Below are 23101 nucleotides of genomic sequence, written 5' to 3'. Positions count from 1 at the left end.
TGCTTTGGCTAGTCTGGGTTTTCTGTGTTTCCATGTGAGTTTTACAATTTTTTTTTTCTAGTTCTGTGAAGAATTTTGTTGGTATTTTGATGGAGATTGTTGTCTTAGTTACTTTTCTTGTTGCTGAGACATAATACTTGACATCCACAAGTTAAAAAATGGTTTATTTTAGCTCACAGTTTGTATAGGTTTCAGTCCATAGTCAGCTGATTCCAAAACAGGGCAGCATGGCAGAGCGGCATGACAGAGGAGAAACAGTCTATGGCAGGGCGGGTAGAAAGCAGTGAATCTGCTTTTCATCTTTCCCTTTATATTCCATCCAGCCTGTAAGCAATTGGTTGGTGCTCCCTATACTCATGGTGGGGCTTCTGTCTTCAGTAAATCCATTTAGCCATAGCCAGAACCCTACTAATACAATTAGTGGACTAATCCAGTACCACATACCCTGTCACACACCTATGATCCAGCCACCTTCCAAAAGCCTCACCTATGAACACATGAGGCTTTGGGGGGAACATCTAGATATCAGCCATAATAATTGGTTTTGATAATACGGCCATTTGGATAATATTAATTCTACCAATCCATAAAGACTTCCATGGGAAATCTTTCCATCTTCTCATGTCTTCTTCAATTTCTTTCTTCAGTATTTTGAAATTTTCATTGTATTGGTCTTTCACTTCCTTGGTTAGATTGATTCCTAAGTATTTAATTTTATTTGAAATTATTGTTAAGTGGAACTGTTTTTCTTTCTCAGGTAGTCCATTATTAGTGTATAGTAAAGCTATTGAATTTTTAATGTTGATTTTATATCCTGCTATGTTGACTATCAGCTCTGAAAGTCTTTTTCTTGTTGTTCTTTTTTTTTTGGTACAGGGGATCAAACTCAGGACCTTGTGGTTGCAAGACAGGTAGTGGAACCACTGAGCTAAATCCCCAGCCTTCTGAAAGTCTTTTTGGTCTTTATAGAGTCTTCTAGGTATAAGATCATCATCTGTAAACAAAGATAATTTAACTTCTTCCTTTCCTATATGTATCCCTTCTGTTTTGTTTTGTTGTTTTCCTCTTGCCTAATTGCTCTAGCTAAAATTAGGCCAGAATTAGGCCAAAATGTTGAATAAGAGTGTTGAGAGACTAGACATCTTTGCCTTTATCTTGAAGTTAGTTTCACACTGGCCTCCTTGCCCATCTTTTTGTCCCTTGAATATGTCAAGATCATTCTTCCAGAGGCTGCACTTAATTTCACCTTTCCCTGGTACTTTGTTGGCCTAGCTCATTTCCTCATTCCAGGGGTCTGTTTATGTCACCCATCCATAGAAGCCTTTCTTGACTGCCTAATCTAAAATCATACCCAGTGTGACTCCTGGCCCCTGTCACTGTCACTCTCTAGTCATCAGTTCATTCCATGAAATTATATATTTGTTTGTGTATGACCGTGTAGCCATACAATGTCCCAGGCAGTGTTCTAAGTACTTTTCAAGTATTAACTTGTTTAATTTCAGAACTCCAAGAGATAATTACTAATATGTTCTCCATGAAGAAAATGAGGTACAGAACAATTCTTTCATTTCCCCAGCATGATGAAGGAAGTGATCAAGCCAGGATTAAGCCCAGGCAGAATGTGCTCAAAGTCCACATTATTAACCACTTTCTGCAGTTGCTGGTCTTAAACTACAATCCATGAGGGCAGGAACTGACTTTTTTTAAAATCTCCATCCCTCTAACAGTGCCTGGTACATTGCGGGGGCTTATTAAATATTTGTTGAATGTTTCTATAACTTCTGAGGAAATTTTTAATTTCTTGAAGAAGTGGTATTAGAGGTGGGACTTGAAGAAAGGATGTATCTGGTGAAAGAGGGAAGAAAAGTGATACTGAACTAGATAGACCCACATAAAACCTCAGAGCAGGTTGTCCAATCGGGCTGGTGCCTAAGTCACTTGTAGGACAGGGAAAATTGACAGGAAAGATATTCCAACAGATTATAGAAAGCTTCAAGTACAAAGCTGGAGAGATGAGATTTTATTTGTTATGCAGCAAGAGCCACTGAACGTTTTTAGTCATTAGATCATCTGTTTGGAGCAACTACTTAAGGTGCTGACTGTGTGGCAGTGTGTAGGGAGGTTTGGAGCAGGCTTGATATGGGAGAGTAATGACAGCCTCTCTCATGGCTGAGCCAGTCATTTTCCAGCTTAAAAAAAAATACAGCAGAGTGACTTTCTTCTCAAATACCTACTCAAACTTCTAGAACAGATCAAAGAGAAGCTTCTCTGGTTGGAGCAGGGTGGCCACAGCCCTTTAGGCCCCTCACCCAAAAGCACTGTGTTCTTCAGACTACTGAATACTTCTGGCCTGGACCTGTTAGAAGTAAAGTCTGATGAATTTTATGTATTTTTCATTAGTACATGTTTGCAGTACATAATGATTAGATTCATCATGGGGAGTTGATACATGTACATTACACATCTTAATTCTTTTTTCACCCCTACCCGGCCTCTCCCTGATCCTTCAACTCTTGGTCTCTTCCCCATTTACAAAAGTTGTATTTCCACTTTTTCTTCTTTTTTTTTATCCTCTTTTTTTCCCTTCCCGTTTTCACCATCTCTTGTTCCCTTTCCCATTTAGGAAAAATCTCCCTACTTCCTATTTTATTTTGCTCTTTATTTATATTTTGGGTTTCTTATATAAAAGAAACCATGCAATATTAAAGCTTGTGTGCCTGATTATTCACTTAATATTATGGTCTCTCGAGGTGCATTCATTTACCTATGAATGCCTCAAGGTTATTTTTTATGGCAGAGTAGTACTCCATTGTTTATAAACACCACATTTTCTTTATCCATTCATGTGTTGATGAGCATGTAGGCCATTTCCAATATTTATTATAAATTGTCCTGCTATAAACATGGGTATGCATGTATCACTGTAATATGAAAAAGTCTGTTAATTTCAAACAAAAATCCATATAAGGTTGAGAGTGAAAAGGGACATTGAAGAGAAAATAGAAGAAGAATCACCTCTATATATGGAGACCCAGGAGGAAGAAGTCAAAGCTAGTGACAAAACTGTTAAGTTGGGAAATTAGTTACCCAAATAAGAATGTAGCTGAGGAAAACAAATGATGTGTTTAGTTTTGGAGACTTGAGATGCTAAGACAGACACTGATTCTCAGTAGTGTCTTTATTTCCTGATCGTTTGTGGAGCTGCTTGCAAAATTAGTGTTCCTATTCTCCTGGTCCCTTCCATTCAGCTTGGCAGGGACCTGGCAGGGACCAGAACCAAGATTTACCATTCCACAAGTGATTCTGACTTGTACCCCTGTTGGTTACTGACTACTAAAAGGTCCTTGATACAGGATCCATTTGGCTTTGTGAGAGGCTCCAGGATGTGAGAGAGATCAGGGCTGATATAGGGATGGTAGTTAACCACCAGGAGATGTGAGTTGGAACCAAGGGTTTGCCATGGAATGGAATCAGTCATACCTGTCCACCCACCTCTCTCCTTTCTCACTGCAGGTTCCTTCATGCAGGCTACTGACATCCCCTGCCACAACCACAGCCTCAGAACTAGAATCCCTTCATCCATTTCTGCCCGTTCAATGCCTATCTGTTGGCCAGAGAGATCATTGAAAACTGAAATCTCTGCCTTAATCCTGTTGCCTTTGGGGTGAAGCCCCAAACCTTTATCATGATAAAGACTACAAGATAGGGCTTCTTCTCACTAAACATTTTTTTCTTCTTCAGTTCTCTTCTTTATGAATGTCAAAAGTATGAAATCGAGCCAGGCGTGGTGGTGCACCATGTAATCCCAGCACGGGGGATGCTGAGGCAGGAAGATCACCTTGAGTTCAAGGCCAGCCTGGGATATATAGTAAGTTCAGGGCCATCCTGAACTACAAAGGGAGACTCTGCCTCAAAAAACCAAAAAAAAATTAAAATAATAATTACAAACTCATGCCTTTTCTGTTTTTTCTCCCTGGAAAGTATCCCCTCTTCCACCACCTCCTTTTGCTTGCTAATTCCTACTCATCTTTTCTCTCAGTTCAAGACTTTCCTTCATAGGTTACCAGATGTAGCAGATAAAAATACAAGATACTCAGTTAAAGCTGAATTTCAGATAAATCCGAAATGATTTTGGGGGTATAAGTATATCCCATGCAATATTTCAGACATACTCCTACTGAAAAGAATTTGTTACTCTTTTGTAATTAACTTTAGGTGTCCTGTGTTTTACTGGAAACCTTCCTGAATTAGATCTGCTTACACCCTCCCACTTGTGTTCATTGCACCGAGTTTCCTCATGGGCTGTAAGCTTTGCGAAGGCAAGGACTGGGCCTGCTTTGCTCAGCAGTTCCTAGCACAATAGAGTGGCATATTGTAGGCCCTCAATAAACCTATATTAAGGGACTGAAAATAATATGAGACTGTTAGAGATTTAGACAAGCCAATGGTGAAGATATTGTGTGAGTTTTCTGCATGGAGGTGACCTTTGTAGTGAGAGGTAGCGAGGAGCTATACACAGGAAACAGAGTGGAAAAAGAAGCACCTTAGTCTGGCCTGAGGGGACTACTCACTTGGTAGCAAGAAGGGGAAGAAGGACAAATTCTGGAAACTGGGCCAAAAGAAAACGGAGACCAGGTCTTTGAATTTGGGAATTAAATACTTGGGATCTTGAGTGTGATAGTTGCCAGGTTGCTGAGACTCTTGAAAAAATAGAGACAGAGAACAAGAGAGACTGAGATTGATTATAGCTGACCCCTTAGCATGGTGGAGAGAAAGCATGCATATTTTATTGCATCAGGGAGACCTAATTCAGTTACTCATATTGGTGAAGGGGAAGGAACCAATGGGAAGTAAGGGTAATTTTGCCTGCGAAGAAAGGTGATAGATGGGGGAAAAAAGTGGAGGAAATAAGATTAAGAAAAGAGGATGACTCTGAAGTATGAAGGAGGGGCCTGGGGATTTAGCTGAGCGGCACTGTGCCTGCCTCTCAAGCACAAGGTCCTGAGTTTGATCTCTGGTACCGGAAAAAAAAAAGTATGAAGGAGGTTGTGAACAGTGATAACTACAGTCATTTCTAATAAATGTGATTATGCTTGGTCTAAAAGTCACATTGCTCTTATTACTTACTACTACTAAATATTGTAGCTAGCTCTCACAAAAGAATATTACCTGAATTTGAACATAGTTAAAATTTCTTAGCCCAGAGCTTCTCAGTCTTCAACAGGCATAAAAGTCACCCACAGGGCTCTTGTTTGATTGAAGATCTTGATCAGATTCATTGGGGTGGGCCTGAGACTCTGTTCTTCAAACCACACCAAAATGAAGCTGTTACTGCCTGTTTTCAGTCTTCCATGCTTGCCTCCATGAGACTTTTTTTGTTTTTTCAATAGTAGAGGAATGTAAGTGTTTTATATTTGGATTAACCTTATAGTGAAAGCTGTTTAAGAAAATTGAACATCCTTCTAAAGTTAACTGAAATGTGATTGAAATATTCTATTTTTAGAAACAATTCTTAGGTGTACCTCAAGCATTAATTCCCTCAGTACTAAGCAAGGTGTTATCTTTGGAATTTGAAACTATATTGCTTTGGAATATTGCTTTTGGAATATGCTTAAAAGTAGAAGGGGATCTTGATGAAAGAATTGTAGTAAAACACTGACCAGTTATATGAGGAAACTTAATTTGTTGATAAAAAGGAACTTGAAAAAAAATTCTTAAAGTGTTTTGTGGGTCTCAGTATGATTCACTATTAATGGTTTAGATTCTTTTTTCTTTTTTTGTGATAGTAAGGACCAGCCCCAAGGGTACTCCGCCACTGAGCTACATCCCTAACCTCTTTTATTTTTTTACTTTGAGACAGGTTTTCACTATGTTACCCAAGTGGAACTTGATAGAGATATTTTTAAAATGCTTACATTTAGCAAAGAAATGCTCTTTAAAAGAAAACTATACTGTAATACAAGTACTCTATTTACAAAATAATTGCAGGATTTAATTTTTAAATTCCTCATGTAGAGTACGTAAGCTGTGGTGAATATCTTTCTTTTTCAGTCCCATCATCAATCACTTCAGGTAAAACTTCATTTGAAGGTAACATTAAAGCAAGGACTCTGAGCAGAATGGTCTTTGTCTGTGGCCCCACTGTTTGCTAGACCGCACTGAAAGCAGAAAGCTCAAAGAGAATGCAAGCATAACTTTAAAACAAGAGTCTGTGATAACCTGTAGCCAGAATTCAAATTTTTCTTCCTCTGTATTCATTCATTCATTCATTCATTTATCAGTTTCAAATAGGTAGGACATGTACAAAATTCAAAGATTTCTAAGATTGGACACTGGATCCATTTCTCCTCTCCCTACTCTCTTCTGTACCTCCTTCACAGACTCCCTTAACCAGTTTCTTGTGTGTATTTCAGAGGACTGGCAGGCATTCGTGTGTGTACCTGTGAACATCCACATACATACCACACTGACACACTGTGCTTTTCTGTAATTCTTGTTTTCATTATGTATTTCATTGGTTATTTCATATTAATATATACGGTCTTATTGTTGATAGATGCAAAAATGATACAGTTTTCTATATTTTTTCTAAAATTTTAATTTTTTTCATAGTTATATGCAAATGACAATTATTAGTATTCAGGACCATTAAAGAGGGATGAGAGCAATTCAACAACCCTCTCCTTACAGTGTTAGAAAACATAGAAACTCCTGCTACTTATTCAGCCCCGGAGTGCTATTGGCCCTGCTGTCTTTCATAGGACCAAGAACAGAGTTAGATGATGCCATTCATTCCTTCTTGTCACTAGGCCTATATTAAGAGATGCTTCAAGGATAAGTTCACATTCTAACTCTTGTGTGTTTGTGGAGAGATGTTAAGGCCATTCCAAACCAAGGCTGACGTTTGCATGCTTTCCAGAAGGTCTCTAGTCATGCCAACATAATCAGGATGTAAAAAAATGCAAATCTAGTAGGTATCTGGGAGACCTAACATAATAATGGCTTTGGGGTTGAAGCAGGCATTTGAAGGGATACCCCTTGTCTGTGTATCTCATCACTCATCTATTCCACACACATTTAAAAACATTTACTGTATTCCTGCCTCAGTTCTAGGTACTAAAAATAAAATGATTAAAAGACAGACAAGGTCCCTGCCTTTGTGGAACTTGTATTTAGTGAGGAATATCTAAGTCCACCTAACAAAAAACAATAAGTTGCTATCTTTCTTATTCTTGTTGTCATGCTCTCTGATAACCCTTTCCCTTCTGTCTTTCTCCAACCCCACTCATACTTTTCTCTCTCACATCAACCTGTAAACCTCCATGCTTTCTTTTTCTGGTCCTCATTTTCTGAGGCTTTCTAAATGTTTTGTGTCCTAACCGGTCTTGAAGTTCTTTGTGGCTACTCCATAAAACCAATTGAATGAAAGCCTTGTTCTTGCTTGGCAATTTCTTGGCAATGAGTCTAAACTTTTTTTTTTAGGATAAACTTCATTTTAGAACAATTTTATATCCACAGAAAAGTTGCAGTGATAGTGCAGAGAGTTTCCATATACTTTTCACACAGTTCCTATTACTAGCATTGTAAATTACTGTGATACATTTGTCACAATAAATTAATATTGATACATTATTATTAACTAAAGGCCATGCTTTATTCTGATTTCCTTAGTTTTTCCACTAGTTTCCCATTTCTGTGCCATGACTCAACCCATTTTGGATAAGAGTTTGCATGGGATTAACTCATCTCTAATTCCTATTTGGTAATAGTTTCTAGTTGTTTTTCATGAAGTTTTGACAGATTTGAGGAGTACTGTTCAGTTGTTTGTAAGTTGTCCCTCCACTTGAGTTTGTCTGATGCTAGTTTCAGTTAGTTACACTGAGCTTACAGGTTCTGTGAAGAAGACCACAGAGGCAAAGTGTCCTCATCTCACCATATTGCATGGGTGGGAGAGCACATGTGCTCCCCACATGACATCACTAGTGACATCTGCCATGAACACCTAGCCAAGGTACTGTTTGCCACATTTCCGTGATGAAGTTATTTTGTTTACCCTATTTGGTAGCAAGCACCAAGTACAGCATTTCCTTCCCTCAAGAGGATCATGGTGGGATAGGGAGAATTAAATTCCACTTCCTTGAGGATATTATCTATTTAAATTATTTGAATTTCTCTCCTCCCCTCTCCTCTCCTCTCCTTAGGACTGAACTTAGTGCTTTCACACTGAGCTACATCCCCAGCCCATTTTTTATGTTTTATTTTGTGTCTTTTATTTTGCGATAGGGTCTTCCCAAGTTGCCAGGCTGAGCTGGAACTTGTGATCCTTCCTCCTCTGTAAGGAATATTTATCTCTTCTTCCCCATTTGTCTATTTAGAAGATCATTTATAACAATATAGACTCTTGTGGATATTTAATGCTTTGTGTTATAATCTGAGTAAGTTATTTTGTTGATCGAACTGCTCTACCTTTAGCCATTGGAAGCTCCCCCCCCCATTAACTTTATTGGTACATTTTAGGTATAAAATACAGTTACATTCATCATTGGGATCTTGTACCATTACATGAGTATCTTGGTTCTCATCTTTTTTCCCCTTCCCTTGCCCTCCCTTCACCCCCTCCACCCTTCCCTATTTGCAAAGACTTTGTTTCCATTTTTTTCCTCTTCTCATATTTTTTCCTTTCCCTTTTTTCCCTTCCCCTACCCCTCCCAATTACCCTGCTCTTTTAGACCTTTTCTTCCTGTTACACAATATCAGTTATACATTTTTAAAATTACAATATTAAGATCTAGGAGACATTACCACTGATTTTACAGAATTTAAAAGGATATAGAAAGCATATTACAAAAATTTTTTTGAAATAAATTTGACAACTTCTAAGAAGTACCTTGGAAGACAAATTAATGAAACTAACTCTGGAGGAAATATAAAATTTGAATAGCACCTATTAAAGAAAGTATATTCCTAGCTTGAAAACCTACCTATATGACAACAGCAAGCTCATAAACATTTTAACTGATAAATTATATCAAACAAAGCAGAAAAAAGAAGGAACACTTCTCCCCTCATTTTAGAAACTCAACATTGTGCTAATCCTAAAACTGGATAAAGATAATAGAAGAAAAAAGTATGAACATAGATAGAAATTTGTTTAACAAAACAAACTATTGGAAGTCAGATGTGGCAGGATGTAGAAAGTGGTTTTGTTATAGGGATGGCAGTGTTGGTTCAGCATTGGAAGATCCACCCCCAAAAGTCATCATTTTAACAGAGGAAAGGAAAAAGCCATATGATCCTGTCACTAGTTGGAGAAAAAGTATTGGACTAAATTCTACAGCTGTTCATGGTAAAAGCTATCAGGAGACTAGAAGTAGAACAGAACCTTCTCAACAGATTAAAGACATGTACTCCATACTTCCAGCGAGAACGCCTTATATGAATGGAGAAGATACAATGCTTTCTCCTTAAGGTGGGGAACAAGGGCAGATATGCTTACTCTTCATCTGTCCATTAAACTTTGAAACATAGGCCCAAACCAAAATAGTCTGGCAATAAAATGACACAACTAGGATAGGATTGGCATGACAGAAGCAAAATCTTTCTATGTAGATGAAATGATCATCTACAGAGAAAATACTAAGAAATTTCTAGGAGCCCCTAGAACTTGTATTTGAATTTAGCAAGATTAGAAAACACAAGGTATATATAAAAATTCAGGTTTATATATACTTGCTATAAATGAATTAGATATTGAAATTTAAAAGTGATGTAGGAGTACAAAGGACCTAGAAAAGTTAAAAACAAAAGAACAGTATTGGAAGACATTTAGTAGCTAATGTTAAGACTTCTTCTAAAGCTACAGTAATCAAGGCAGTGTTGGTATAAGGAAAGACATATAGATCATTTGAATAAAACAGAGAATCTAGAAATAGAACCACACATATATGGTCCACTGATTTTTGAAAGATTATTTAACATTAGCATTTTATAGAATATAAACTCAATTCAAGAGCCGAGGAAGATATAGTGTTTTCAGCAAATGGCACTACAACACCTGGTATCCATATATAAAAAATTAACCTCAACCCTTTTTTTCCATACATGAAAATAACTTGAAGGGATCTATGAACCTAAATAAGAAAGCCTTAAAGTATGAAACTTTAAGAAGAAATTATAAGGGAAAATGTTTATGAATTCAGGGTAGGCAAGAACTACCCAGGATACAAAAAACAAGATGTATAAAAGAAAAAAATTGATAAGTGAGATTCCATCAAAATTTAGAACTTTAAATGACATCATTAAAATGAAAAGTAGTCCTTAAACAGACCATATTTACAATGCATATAACCTATGAGCAGAATATATAAAGAATTCTTAGAACTCATTAATAGACAACCCAATTAAAATGTAGACATAAGATGATAAATACCCAATAGCACAAGGAATGGTGTGCAACTCTAGAATCAGAAAAATACTAATCAATATAATAATAAGATTGAATTATACACTCATTAGGGAGATGAAGTTCAAAGTTTTAAAAGCCTTGTCATGACTTTTTCTTTTTGTTGGATTCTCCCCCTTTGTGTTTAATTTGTCACGCCCAATGGATTCATTCTGCTGGGTTTCCTGGGTTGTGATCCTCATTGTCTTTTCCTAGGGTATTGTGTAAAATTTTTTGGAGTGCTGGTTTGGTATTCATGAAGTTCCTGAGGTGCTCTTTATCATGAAAGTATCTTCTTTCTCCATCAATTTTGAAAGATAGTTTTGCAGGGTACATCAATCTGGGTTGGAGGCTGTTTTCCTTTAGGGCTTGAAATACATCACTCCAAGCTCTTCTTGCCTTGAGGGTTTGCATTGAGAAGTCTGCTGTGATTCTGATGGGCTTGCCTTTGTACGTGATTTGTTTCTTTTCTCTCACTGCTTGTAGAATTTTATTTTTCTGTTGGATTTCTGAAATCCTAACTATTATATGCCTATGTGTAGATTTTTTTTTTGAACAAGGCTAGTTGGAGTCCTATATGCCTCACTTATCTGTATGTCAAGTTCTTTTCCCCTCCTTGGGAAGTTTTCTGCCATCACTTCTGTGAACAGTTTTTTATGTCATCTGCACTCTCTCCTCTTTCTTCATTGACTCCAATCAGTCTTATGTTATTCTTCTTTGCATTGCCTAGCAGCTGCTGGATTGCTTTCTCGTGGTCCCTTATAATTTTAAAGCAATTTTTCTTTTCCTGGTCACTAATTGCAATCTTATCTTCTATATCTGAAATTCTGTCCTCCACATTGGTTCATTCTGCTGCACAGACTTTCGATGGAGTTTTTCATCTCTTGGAAATCTGTTTGTATCTGTTTTATGGATTCCATTTGTTTGCTATGTTGGGATTCCATCATGTTCCTCAGATCCTCTTTTTTTTAATCTGTGTCCTCTCTAGATTTATTAATCTTGTCTTGCACCATGAGCAAAATCTTTGCTGTTGTCTGAGTAATTATTTCTGATTTCATTTTTCCCAGATCCTCTTTTGTTGCCAGTTCACAGGTGGTTGAGTATCAGATTGTTCCATCTCATTTCCCTTTGGAGTTGCTGTAGGTGATCTGGAAGTCTGTTTTTGAGGCTTGTTTATGTGTTTTCTCATTTCCACGGGGGAGGGGGGTGCTTCTGGTGCCCACGTGGCTCACCTCTGCCCTAGGAGCTTGGGATGGCAGCAGGGGAGCTTCCTTCCAGATTCTGGGACCGGCTCGGCTTCTCTGCCCTAGGAGCTTGGGATGGTGGTGGCGAGCTTCCTTCTGAGTGCTGGGACTAGCTCACCTTCTCGGCCCTAGGAGCCTGGGATGGAGGCGGGGAGCTTCCTTCCGGGTGCTGGGACCAGCTGAGCTTCTCTAGCCATTGGAAGCTTTGAGATTGGCTCCTGTAGCCCTTTAACATGCCCATGCACCTTGGAGAAATCAGACATTTCTCCGAGGAACCCTGGTTCCTTTTATTGGGGAAGCTTTTTTCTAAATCCAGGCTTCAGCATCGCATACCCATCCACCACTCACTCCATCATTGAATATTTTTATTTATATTCTACTGTGATGCTAATCATTAAGCCAGATGCTGGATAGATGGAAAACAAAGCATATAAAGTCCCCACTTTCAAAAGCTAACCATGTGGTTTGTGAGATAGACAATGAGCAAGTTTCAACAAAGAAATACTTAATTATAACTTTGACAGATTCTCTGAAGGGAAGGGACAACTGGCTGAGATTAAAAATAACCCAAGTCAGGGGCCTGGTTTACATCAGGTGGTTGGAGAGAGCCCCTTTGAGTAGCTGACAGGTAGAAAGCTGGAAGATGAGAAAGACCAGCCATTTAAAGAACAGAGCGAAGAATGTTTCCAAACTACAGGTTAGTGAGTCAAGAGTAGCTTTTTGAAGGATAGAATAGAAAATTGGAGGAGTATTGTCTATGAAACTTTTGTTTCCTTTATGTGTAGATATGTGCTGATATATTTATTGATTTATGTATAAGAGAAGTTTCTTAATGGGGATTATGAGCTTTAAAAAGTTTGAAAGCCACTGCTTTAGGCTAAAATAAGAGCAGAGTGGAGGCCTTGAAAAAAAAAAGCTTTCTGTGTTTGAGGATCTAAAAGGAAACCAGTGCACCTGTGAGGAATGAACATGGGATAAGAAGAGGTCAGAGATCTGGAAGGAGTGATACAGCTGCCAGCAGGTCTAGGAGGCCACATGGTATTTAAATTGAGAAGTGATAAGCGGGTGTGGTGATGCACACCTGTAATCCCAGCACTCTAGGAACTGAGGCAGGAGGATCAGAAGTTCAAGTAAATAAGGGCTAGGGTAAGCGGCTCAAGGTGAAAACCCTGGGTTCAATCCCCAGTGCCTGAAGAAGCGGGGTGGGAGAGGAAAGGAAAAAAAGAAACAGAGCAAATAAAGGAAAAAGCAATGGAAAGCCGTTGGAATGTTTTAGGCTACTATGTAAGAATGGAAGGAGAGCACAAAAGACGAAGCATGGGGGTGGTCAGCAAAAAGATTCTTTGGTGGTCCAAGCAAGAAGAATCACTAGAGGGCTGGGGATTTAGCTCAGTGGTTTTGCTGCCTGCTGTGCAAGCGCAAGGACCCGAGTTTGATCCCTGGTACCAAAAAAAAAAAAAAAAGAATCACTAGAATGTACAGCTTACATTTCATTGTCATTCTTGTTCTTGCAAGCACTGGAACAATGCCTGGAATGCAGCAGAGCTTCAAGGTATATTTGTTGAATGAACATACTGCAAGATTGTAGTAAAGATGGAGAGAAAGGAATTAATATTTGGAAAAGACCTGATAGATTGGATGTGGAGGAATTGGCATAGGAAAGAGGGAGCCCCCTTCACACATCTAACCCTGCCATGCTCATCTATGCTGTCATTCTCACTGTTGGATTACAGAGGGCTACAAGGTTCTTTTAACTGTTTACAGTATATTATATTTCTATTTCTGCTTAGTCATTTTGGCCAGAAGTGGAAATAACAGAATTTTTCAAGAGAAACTGAGATTGAGTAGAATCACAAAAATCAGTTCACTTCACAGATTTTCAAACCTATATGACTTTATAAACTTTAATGGCAACTCTGTGAGTTAACCACTGCCAAATAAAGATCCTTCGAGTGGTCACAAAACTCCTTGGGATCCAACCTAGAGGCAGAGCTGGTGAGGTAACAGTCCCTGTAGCTGTGTTCCAAAGAACCTGCTTCTGCCTGGTTTTATGTTGTATTAGAATGTATATTATGACAAAATCCTTTCTTGACATTGCATTTTTTGTCATTGCTAATGCTGGGCATCTGCAGCTGGCTGCCTGCTTCCCTGCTCCTTGGCAGAGTGCAGCTATCTCTTGTCAATGTGGTGGAACTTAGAAGAGAACTAGACTAAGCTGAAACAAAATGGTGCAGAAAACTGAAGAGCCAGACCTCAGGAATAAGAAAAATTTGAGTCCTTGCTACAGAGTCAAGCAGGCACCAGGGATAGGTGTGCTTCAGAAAAGCTGATGAATTTTGAAGAATTGGTAATTTTGGTCAAATGGACTTTATGCTATTGATTGAGAACCCAAAGCAATAATCAGATATTACTAGAAGTGGCACCAGCAATATTTTCATTGGTTAAAATTTTCTGTGTGGCAGAAAATCAAATGCAAACTGGCTTAAGCAAACCAAGAAATTGCTTTGACTCATTTCCTGAAAACTCCAGAGGTTGATCTAGAATTTACACCCTCCTCATAATAACCAGTACCGCATCTGTTCTGGTCATAAGTATTGCCTCTTCTGTATGCTGGACTGATCCTCAGGTTACCCCTTATGGTGGCACAAATGGCTGAGGAAATATTGGACTTTGTATTCTCCGGTACACCATCTAGGAAAAGAGGGATTACTCCTGTAGAATTACAATGGAGGACTGAGGAAGCTTTTTCTCAGAAGCTCTGACACATTTCCTTAAACCACATTGGTCTGAATTGCCCACCCTGCCCAATCCAATCACTTGGCCTGATGATGGGGACTTTTGACTGGCTTAAGCACATCAAGGGCCTGTATATAATCATCTTCTGGAGCAAGGATTTGGGGGAGTACAGAGGAATTGAAGAAAAACTTGGATGCTGTAGCAGGAGCAGGGGGAAGTAGGTACTGAAGAGGCAACCTATGAGTGTTTACCACACCCACATCAGCGTTACTGTGATAAAGGCCAAATTAGAGACAGTGAACATACACATAAGAGGCCCTGCTCTGCCTGCTTCTAGCTAACTCACCTCTTCAAGTGCCCTAATTTCTTCATCTGAAAAAGTATAAATGATAATGCCTCAGGGAAAGTCAAATTTGTAGAGCAAAATAGATGTATATGTGTCAAAGTACACAAAGTTATATATGTGAAAAAATTAAAAATAATGAGGTTTTTTTGTTCTATTTTCTTAAAGTACCAAATACAGTCAGTCCAATTCCACCTGGCAGGACAGCTGGAGGAAGATTTCTCCTGACCACCCAAGTATTGGGCAAGCCAGGGCCCATTCCATGTCTTCATTGCAAAAAAAGAAGTTTCACTGGTTCAGAACCAACCTTAAGCAGCAGGTGTTAAGTGTCAGCTTTGATTTTTCTATGAAATTGTTCAGGTTACTAAGATGTCGGCCCTGTTCTTGTGTTTAAGAACTGGTTTCATTTCTAATGACACAGCACCATCTTGCCATTCCTTGATTTAGTCACGAGAACCAAAACTAATATGTGGCTAGTTTCATGTTGTTTTTATAGCAGTTAGTACAGAGAACAACAGGCTCTTGTGAAAACAGATGTACTTGCTATCTATTTCTCTATCTGCTGCCTCCCAGACTCAAAACTCTGTTTCTGATATGGCTTGGTCCTCTGGTTTGGTCCTTGTGGGAGAGGCTCCCTTGAGGACAAAAAACTGGTTCTTTGTCCAGTGGCAACCTTTTCATAAGAGGAATACCACCTCTCAAAGCTTGTGAGAATTGTGAGTGTCAAAAAGGGACCTTTCTGCTCTTCAGAGAATGTTCCCACACACTGTTGTGTATTGTGAACACGCAGGAGGGTTATGTATTTCATGAGCTTCTGAAAACTTAAAGCCCTTGCAGGATTGCATGAGAATGTGAGCATATATTTGGTATTTCTGGAAAAAGCATTGTCTTAATGATAATGCTAATATTCTTCATGATGACAACACAATCTCTCCACAAAAGCTTTATCATTTATATTCTTTCTATAATGAAGTTAGATAACAAAAGTTTACATAAATGAATGTTTACAGTTTATACTCTCAGAGAAAGTGTTTTGGAATTTAATTAGAGTCCTAGAGTAACTTCCCTGTAATTGTTTGATATTTCTATGACTGGGTTTCTTTCCTTTTTGTTTTTTGATATAATCAAACAACCATAAGAAACTTTATTGCATTTTGCTCTGTGCAACAGAATGCACTCTCATTTTTATTATACTTATAATATACTACTACTTATCTTGTTTTATAGCCATTTAAATGGAAATTCCAATAACTGACTTTTGCAACAGCAGTGAGGTTGCTACATATTATTTTGCTTGGTACAAACCTAAAGTGTCTTCAAACTACTAAAATGAATTTCTTATGTATAAAGTGCAAATAATAATAATAAATCCTTCATGAGGTGCTGATGAAGATTATATGAAATAATATATGCATGTAAAATGCTTTTATAAAATATATGGCACACAGTTTGTATTCTGTAAATGTTGTCATTATCATCACCTTCACTATCTGTTTTTCTCAGTTACAAGTTAAACACCCTCACCTCTTTGACACATACATACACAACCAATATTCTTCCCCACCAGACCTCCCTCCCACTTTAGTTATTTATCAGATCTTTGATCTCCATTTGTCTTCCAAAATCTGTATCTGTCCAAACCAGACTAAGGCCTGCTTTGGTGGGCCAGCTGGCCTCCTCTAGAGCCATCTACTCAGGCTTTCCTTGTTGCCTCTTAATGTTAAATATGACTCCTAGGAGTACTGTACTAATTTTTTTAAAAAAATTTTTTTAAGGTTTCTAGGTAGCTCCAACTAACTCACTTGGAAGACTGGATTTAGCAGTCTTCCTGTTCTTTGCTTCAATTTGGAACCTTTGCTATGCTATCATCAAGCCCAGGTATGAGACCTTCTTGGTACAGTTTTAAATTTTTGATCTCAGTTGACCAAATTGTTGAACTTAATTCCTGCATTTAAAAAATTTCCACAAGTGACATTGTCAAAAAAATGTTTTTGCGTTTCAACTTTTTAAAATTCTTATTCCTTCTTTCACCCAGTATTCTCTTACTATGTTCATCTAAGGAGTACCTTTAATATTGTTGCTATGTAGTGCTTTGTGTATGTACCTCTTACCCCTCTCTAGGTTGTAAATTTCTTCAGGACAAAAGCTGTGGTTTTTGTTTCTTTGTATCGCTCACAAGACCATTGGCAAAACCTTTTAGCGAATCAACTCGTGAGAGGTCCGACTGCATGTATAAGTCTCTGTGGTCTTTTTCTTCAGCTCACATCCCCTGTTTTCCCCCACAGAGAGTCTCACAAGCCCTTTCTACCTGAATTCAAATAGTCTTTGAACAAGCAGAGACAGATTTCAATGTCAGGGGCTGCACTGGCCTGAGTTGGGGGCTCCGAAGGTGATGTGCTCAGGAGTGTTGCTGAACCTGACCTCTGGCACCCTCTCTTGGTTCATAAGTTGGCAAATTACCTGCCATTTCCTCAAACAAATAATTATGTCTTCTCTTCACATCTCATTGTGTTTTCCTTGGTCTGATTTCTTTCCTCCTACCCACAGTCTCATTCGCCTGCTTTGCCCTGATTCCCTTCCAGGGCACCTGTTTCCCTGGCCTCTCTTCATGCCTTGCCTCTTACTCTTGCTTGATCCTTCTGTGTGTCTCACTTTGGTTTCTGTTCCCCCATATTCTTTTTCTTTCACTTTCCCCCACCCACCAGTCATTTTTAACAGTGTCATCATGACTTACAGTGTGGGAACATGGTACTCGCCGTCTCCCACATTACACAGCCACCCTGGATTTCATGTAATCAGCATTCCTTCACTGAACCTCTTGAGCAGGAGAGAGCTCCACCACTGTCAAATGCCAGAGCCCAGCTCTCACAGTGAGTGCTGCTTCCTGCCCACCACAGGAAGCAGAAGATGGAGACCACAGAGAATCACCCAGATCTCTTGGCAGGTGCTGCTGGGCAGTATGAGCAGGGCGTGACCCAAGGCAGCCCCAGATCAACTTTACTTTGTGAAAGCATGAAATGGGGAGGGTCCTCTGAAAGGAAAGGTATGGGCTGTGAGGAAGAGATGGGGTAGCATGTATGACTGAGGCCAAGGAGGTTTCTGGTGCTTACATGACTGGGCCTCCTAGTCCACAAACCTCAGCTGAAACACCCAAGCCCAGTAAATAACAGTATTCCAGTCATAAACAGAAAACACTCTTCCCTTTTTCTCCCTTAGCCTCACATATGCAGGCTTGTGCAATCTGTTCTTATGTAAAGGTTTATAAAATGGTCGAAAATGGAGATCAGGCCTGGGATTTCTTGGACACGACTCCCTTCCCCAGGCTCAGCTATCAGCCAGGATGGCTGGAGCAACCCAGACATCAAGGTGGGGAGGGGACATCAGGCTACTGGCAACAAACACTTTAGGACTTAGTTTCAGAGCAAGAAATATTATTTCAGACATGCAAACTGGACTTGATCAAACACACCAAGAGGCAGTTGGCCTTTGAAGCTGTGAGCCAGGATGGAAATCAAGCTCTGAGAAAGGATAGGTTTCTGCCAGCCATTCCACTTCCTGCTGGTTTGCTGCACTGACCCTTTGGGCAGCGGCCCTGGAGGCACCTGCTGTGTCACTGAACAGCAGTGACAGAGTGAAAGTGATCAGTACCCTGAGCTGCCTAGGGCTCTGCAGGCCTTTCCTGCCCTTGCCTGCTTTCTGGGGCATCCGTGAGCCAGGCTCAAGGGCCAGGTGGAAAGGCTAGTTGAGAAAAGGACCAAGCCAGGTCTTTTAGCACTTTCTGTGGTCCCAGAAAGCAAATGTACCTAATCCCAGAGGCCTCTTCCTTCTCTCCAGTGCTAGTGGTTTGAATGTGCCCCAAAATGAATATGTTGGAAACTTAATCCCCAGTGGGAGATGCAATTATGCTGTGAGGACAGATGAATAGAGTAATGCAGTTATCATGGGTGTGAATTCTTACAAAAGAGGAAGTTCAGCCCCCTGTCTTCTGCTCTTCTGCCTTAGAATGATGCAGCTACAAGCCCCTCACGAGATGATGGTCCCTCAGTCTTGGACTTCCCAGCCTTTACACCCATGAGCAAATAAATTTTGGTTCATTATTAGATACCCAGCCTCTGGTATTCTGGTATAGTAGCACAAAACAAACTTAAGACACCACCCATGGGAGTATTCCACCTATGACACAAGTAGGAAAGCAAATACATTTAAATTCAAGAAGGACATTTGTATTCAAAGATCTTGCATTTCCCAACATGCCTGGTATGTAGTGCTGAGAATGTGTTTAATATTTATTGACCATTTTGACATGTAAAAAAGATCTAGTCAAGGTAAAGGAAAAGATAATGGGAATTTTGCTGAATAAGATCAAGGAATGCATTCCCCCCACCCCCACCCCTGCCAGTTACTGAGGATTAATTTCAGAGCCTTTTTTTTTTTTTTTTTTTTGAGATAAGGCTTTGCTAAGTTTCTGAGTTGCCCAGGCAACTGGGTGAGACTTGCCATCCTCCTGCCTCAGCCTCCCAAAGCGCTGGGATTATAAACAAGCACCACCACACCCAACAAGGAATGCAATTTTTAAAAACTATTTTCAAAGAACTTTTTATAAAAACTTAGCTTTAATTGGTATCAGCCAAGGAGCACCAATCCTCTATCACCATCTTGACTTAGAACTAAATGTGTAAAGTTACCCATACCAAGTATCTTGGATACTTTGTCAATCACTTTTAAAAGTGCACAGAGCTGGACTTCCTGAGTCCTTTGGTCCTGGATCTGTGGATACACATATGATCCATTGAAATGCAAGAAAGAAAAAACATTTAACTTCTATTTATATATTTATACTTTAATCTTAAAATAGGGAAAAATGAAGCTTTACTATTACTAGTAGTAAATAACATGCCTGATATTTACTATACATAGTCACAAGTATATGTGTATATAATTTATAAATAAATATAAATATAGGAATACAGTCTCATTCAAGGGATTTAGCTCAGTGGTGCCGCTGCTTGCCTTGCAAGCACAAGGTCCTGAGTCCGATCCCTGGTACCAAAAAAATAAATAAATAAATAAAATACAGTCTCCTTTTTTATTAGATTTTATAACCAAACATGTTTGGTGGGACTTCTGCTTCTGCCCAATATGTGATAATAGAGAGCAAATTTACCTTCCTGCCTGAAACAACTTCCACAAGAAAAAAACCAGACACAATATACAAAACAGCAATTTTCATAACACTGGACATCAGGCATTGAGGCAAAGTGATCCATGCAAACCAGGGAACTAATGAGGTGGCCCCACACTTACCCTACTAGGTTCACATCTTACTCCACAGAGTTCAAACCATTTAATAAGCAGTTAATTTTGTGTGTGTGTGTGTGTTTTATTGGTGCTAGAGATTAAGGTGACTTTTTTACTAGACTATAAAGTCCATGAGGACAGTGGGCATGTCTCATTCACAGCATATTCCCAGAATCTAGCCCTAAAGTCATCATATGGTAGTTGCTGAATAAACATTTGTTGAATGAATGAATGAATGGAGGCTGCCCAAGGAAACCCCAGAATAATAAGATCAGAGATGATGGGATGTTGGACCCAAATGCACCTTAGAGATTATCTAGTCTATTTTCTCATTATATAGAGGAAGAAATAGAGGTCCAAAGCAGTGCAATCATTTGCCCAAAATCATATTGCCCCTTAGTGGTAGAGTTTGTGGAAATACTCTTGCTATATAGACTAGTGCTTAAGTTAAGCAAGTCAGAGCCTCAACCTGCACAAGTGTCTGTCTTTAAAAGACTAATTGCTACAGATCAGGGGTAGGATTGAGTTCTAGAGGTTAAAGTTCAGGAACAAAAACAGATGCCAGAAATTACTGTGGACAAAACCACTGTCATAGTTGGATCTGGAATGTCCCCCACTGGCACATATATTAATGATTTGGTCCCTAGGATGGCACTTTTGGGAGGTGATAGAGCCTTTTAGAGATGCGGCCCTGTGGGAGGAGAACTTTAGGTCATTGAAGGGCATCTCTAGAAGGGAAGAGCAGAGCCCTGGCCCCTTGCACTTTCTTTCTTGCTTCTTAGCCATAAAGTGAACAGATTTTCTTTTGCTCCCTGTCATGATGTGCTGCCTCACCACAGGTCCATAAGAAACTAGGTCAATCAGTCATAGACTCAAACCTTCAAAACTGTAAGCCAAAACAAACCTTTTCTGTATAAGTAGACTATCTCAGGTATTTATTATAGTAATGGGAAACTGACTGCCATAGCCACCCAGGGTTGAAGATAGAGCCAGACACACTGCTCCGTTCTTGGAAGATGCAAAAGAATTTTCAGGATGAGCAGAGAGGCCAAAGAAGAATCATTTCCAACATGTCCCCTTCCTGTCCCAGAGACTCCTTGAGACCCTGCAGGAGAACTTGGGCTCTAGATCAGGACAAGCCTATCTGCCTGGAAATTCCAAAAGACCAAGGCCACCAGTGCATGATCATGGGCTCCTGGGCCATTTGGTACCTCCCAGGATACCCTGCAGGCCTTGTATCTGTCCTGGGAGCTGGGACAGGTGGGGTCCCCAAAAGCAGTTCTGTGGCAGCTCTCTTCCACTGCCACCCATGTGGTCTGTCTGCTCTGGAAGCTCACATAGAGAAGACCTAGAGGCTAGAGATGCTTGTCAGTCTGTGGAGCCCTTTCAGGTCACAAGAGGTGTCCTGGCATGAAAAGGCCTTCTTGTTAAGGTTGAAGGAGCACTTTCAGGTTAAAACAAAATTCCATGCGTTTGACTGCTCTCTGTGGTTTGGTGTACATAAGATTGTCCCAGTGTTGACACTTCTCTGCCAGGGTTTATTCTTGCTTCTCCTGAAAAGTGGAAGTTGTCATCAAATTCCTTTCCTTTGAAATGAAGAAGTCAAATTGTCATTATTTGCAGATGACATGATACTCTATATCGAAGACCCCGAGAACTCCACCAAAAGTCTTCTAGACTTAATAACCAAATTCAGTCAAGTAGCTGGTTACAAGGTCAACACACAAAAATCAATAGCTTTCCTCTACACAAATGACAGACTCACTGAGAGAGAAATAGGGCAAATAATTCCTTTCACAATAGCATCCAAAGAACTGAAATACCTAGGAATCATCCTAACGAAAGAAATCAAAGACCTCTTCTCTGAAGGAAAAATTGGGCTTCAACTTGCCAAAGATTAAAACTAGACCTATATCTCTCACCATGCACTAAACTAAAATAAAAATGGATTAAAGATCTAAATATTAAAATAGAAACTCTGAACCAGTTGGATCAGAGGTTAGGTAGAACCCTTGAAGACATCGGTGTAGGAAAAGATTTTATGAACAAAACCTCAGTTGCCTGTGAGCTAGCACAAACAGTCGACAAGTGGGATCTCTTCTTATTAAAAGGTTTCTGCACAGCAAGAGAAACCACCAGCAGTGTGAAGAGACAACTCACAATGTGGGGAAAAATCTTCACCTGGTGTTCCTCAGACAAAGGTCTACTATCTCAAATCTATAAAGAACTTAAAAAGATCAGACCTCCCAAATTGAAAGACCCAATCCAAAAATGGGCATCTGAAATGAACAGACATTTCTCAGACAAAGAAGTAGAAATAGCAAATAAATACATGAAAAAATGTTCAACATCACTGGTCATTCGAGAGATGCAAATGAAAACAATGCTCAGATTCCACTTCACTCCAGAAAGAATGGCTGCTATCATGAAATCAACCAATAACAAATGCTGGCGGGGCTGTGGGGAAAGAGGAACCCTGCTCCACTGCTGATGGGAGTGTAGACTGGTGCCACCACTGTGGAAATCAGTATGGAGATACCTCAAAGAACTAGGACTGGAAGTCCCATTTGACCCCGCTATTCCCCTGCTGGGGATCTTCCCCAAAGAATTAAAAGAATCATACCACAGAGATATATGTGCGCCCATGTTCATAGCAGCACAGTTTGTAATAGCTAAAACTTGGAAACAGCCCAAATGCCCATCAACTGGAGACTGGATAAAGAAAATGTAGTTTTTTAATAAAATGGAGTACTACTCAGCCATAAAAAATGAGAAATTAGAGACATTTATAGCTAAGTGGATGCACATTGAGGCGATACTCTTAAGTGAAATAAATAGGACACACATGTATAAATACCGAATAGTTTCTCTGGTATGAGAAACTGAAAGTGTAAATAAGGACTAAATGTATAATAGGTAATGTGAAATAGGAAGAAAAGGGGCAAAGGGGAAGGAAGTGGGAGGCCTAGGGGAAAGGATAGAAGGGAATGGGATTAATATGAGAAAATGGAAAAATAGGACCAAAATCTTTGTAAATAG

At 39.4% G+C, this 23101-nt stretch overlaps 1 protein-coding gene across 1 annotated transcript in view; it reads left to right on the top strand.

Moving 5' to 3' along the window:
* Atg5 (autophagy related 5) overlaps positions 1 to 23101 on the top strand; it is a 215909-nt gene that overhangs the window by 144110 nt on the left and 48698 nt on the right. The window lies entirely within an intron of this gene.

Source organism: Heterocephalus glaber, unplaced genomic scaffold (genome assembly GCF_053883595.1).
Source record: "Heterocephalus glaber isolate CG9 unplaced genomic scaffold, H.glaber_assembly_v1.0 deba00000942, whole genome shotgun sequence".
Taxonomy (NCBI): domain Eukaryota; kingdom Metazoa; phylum Chordata; class Mammalia; order Rodentia; family Bathyergidae; genus Heterocephalus; species Heterocephalus glaber.
The sequence above is the reverse complement of the archived record's forward strand: the minus strand, read 5'-3'. Positions and strand labels throughout refer to the sequence as shown.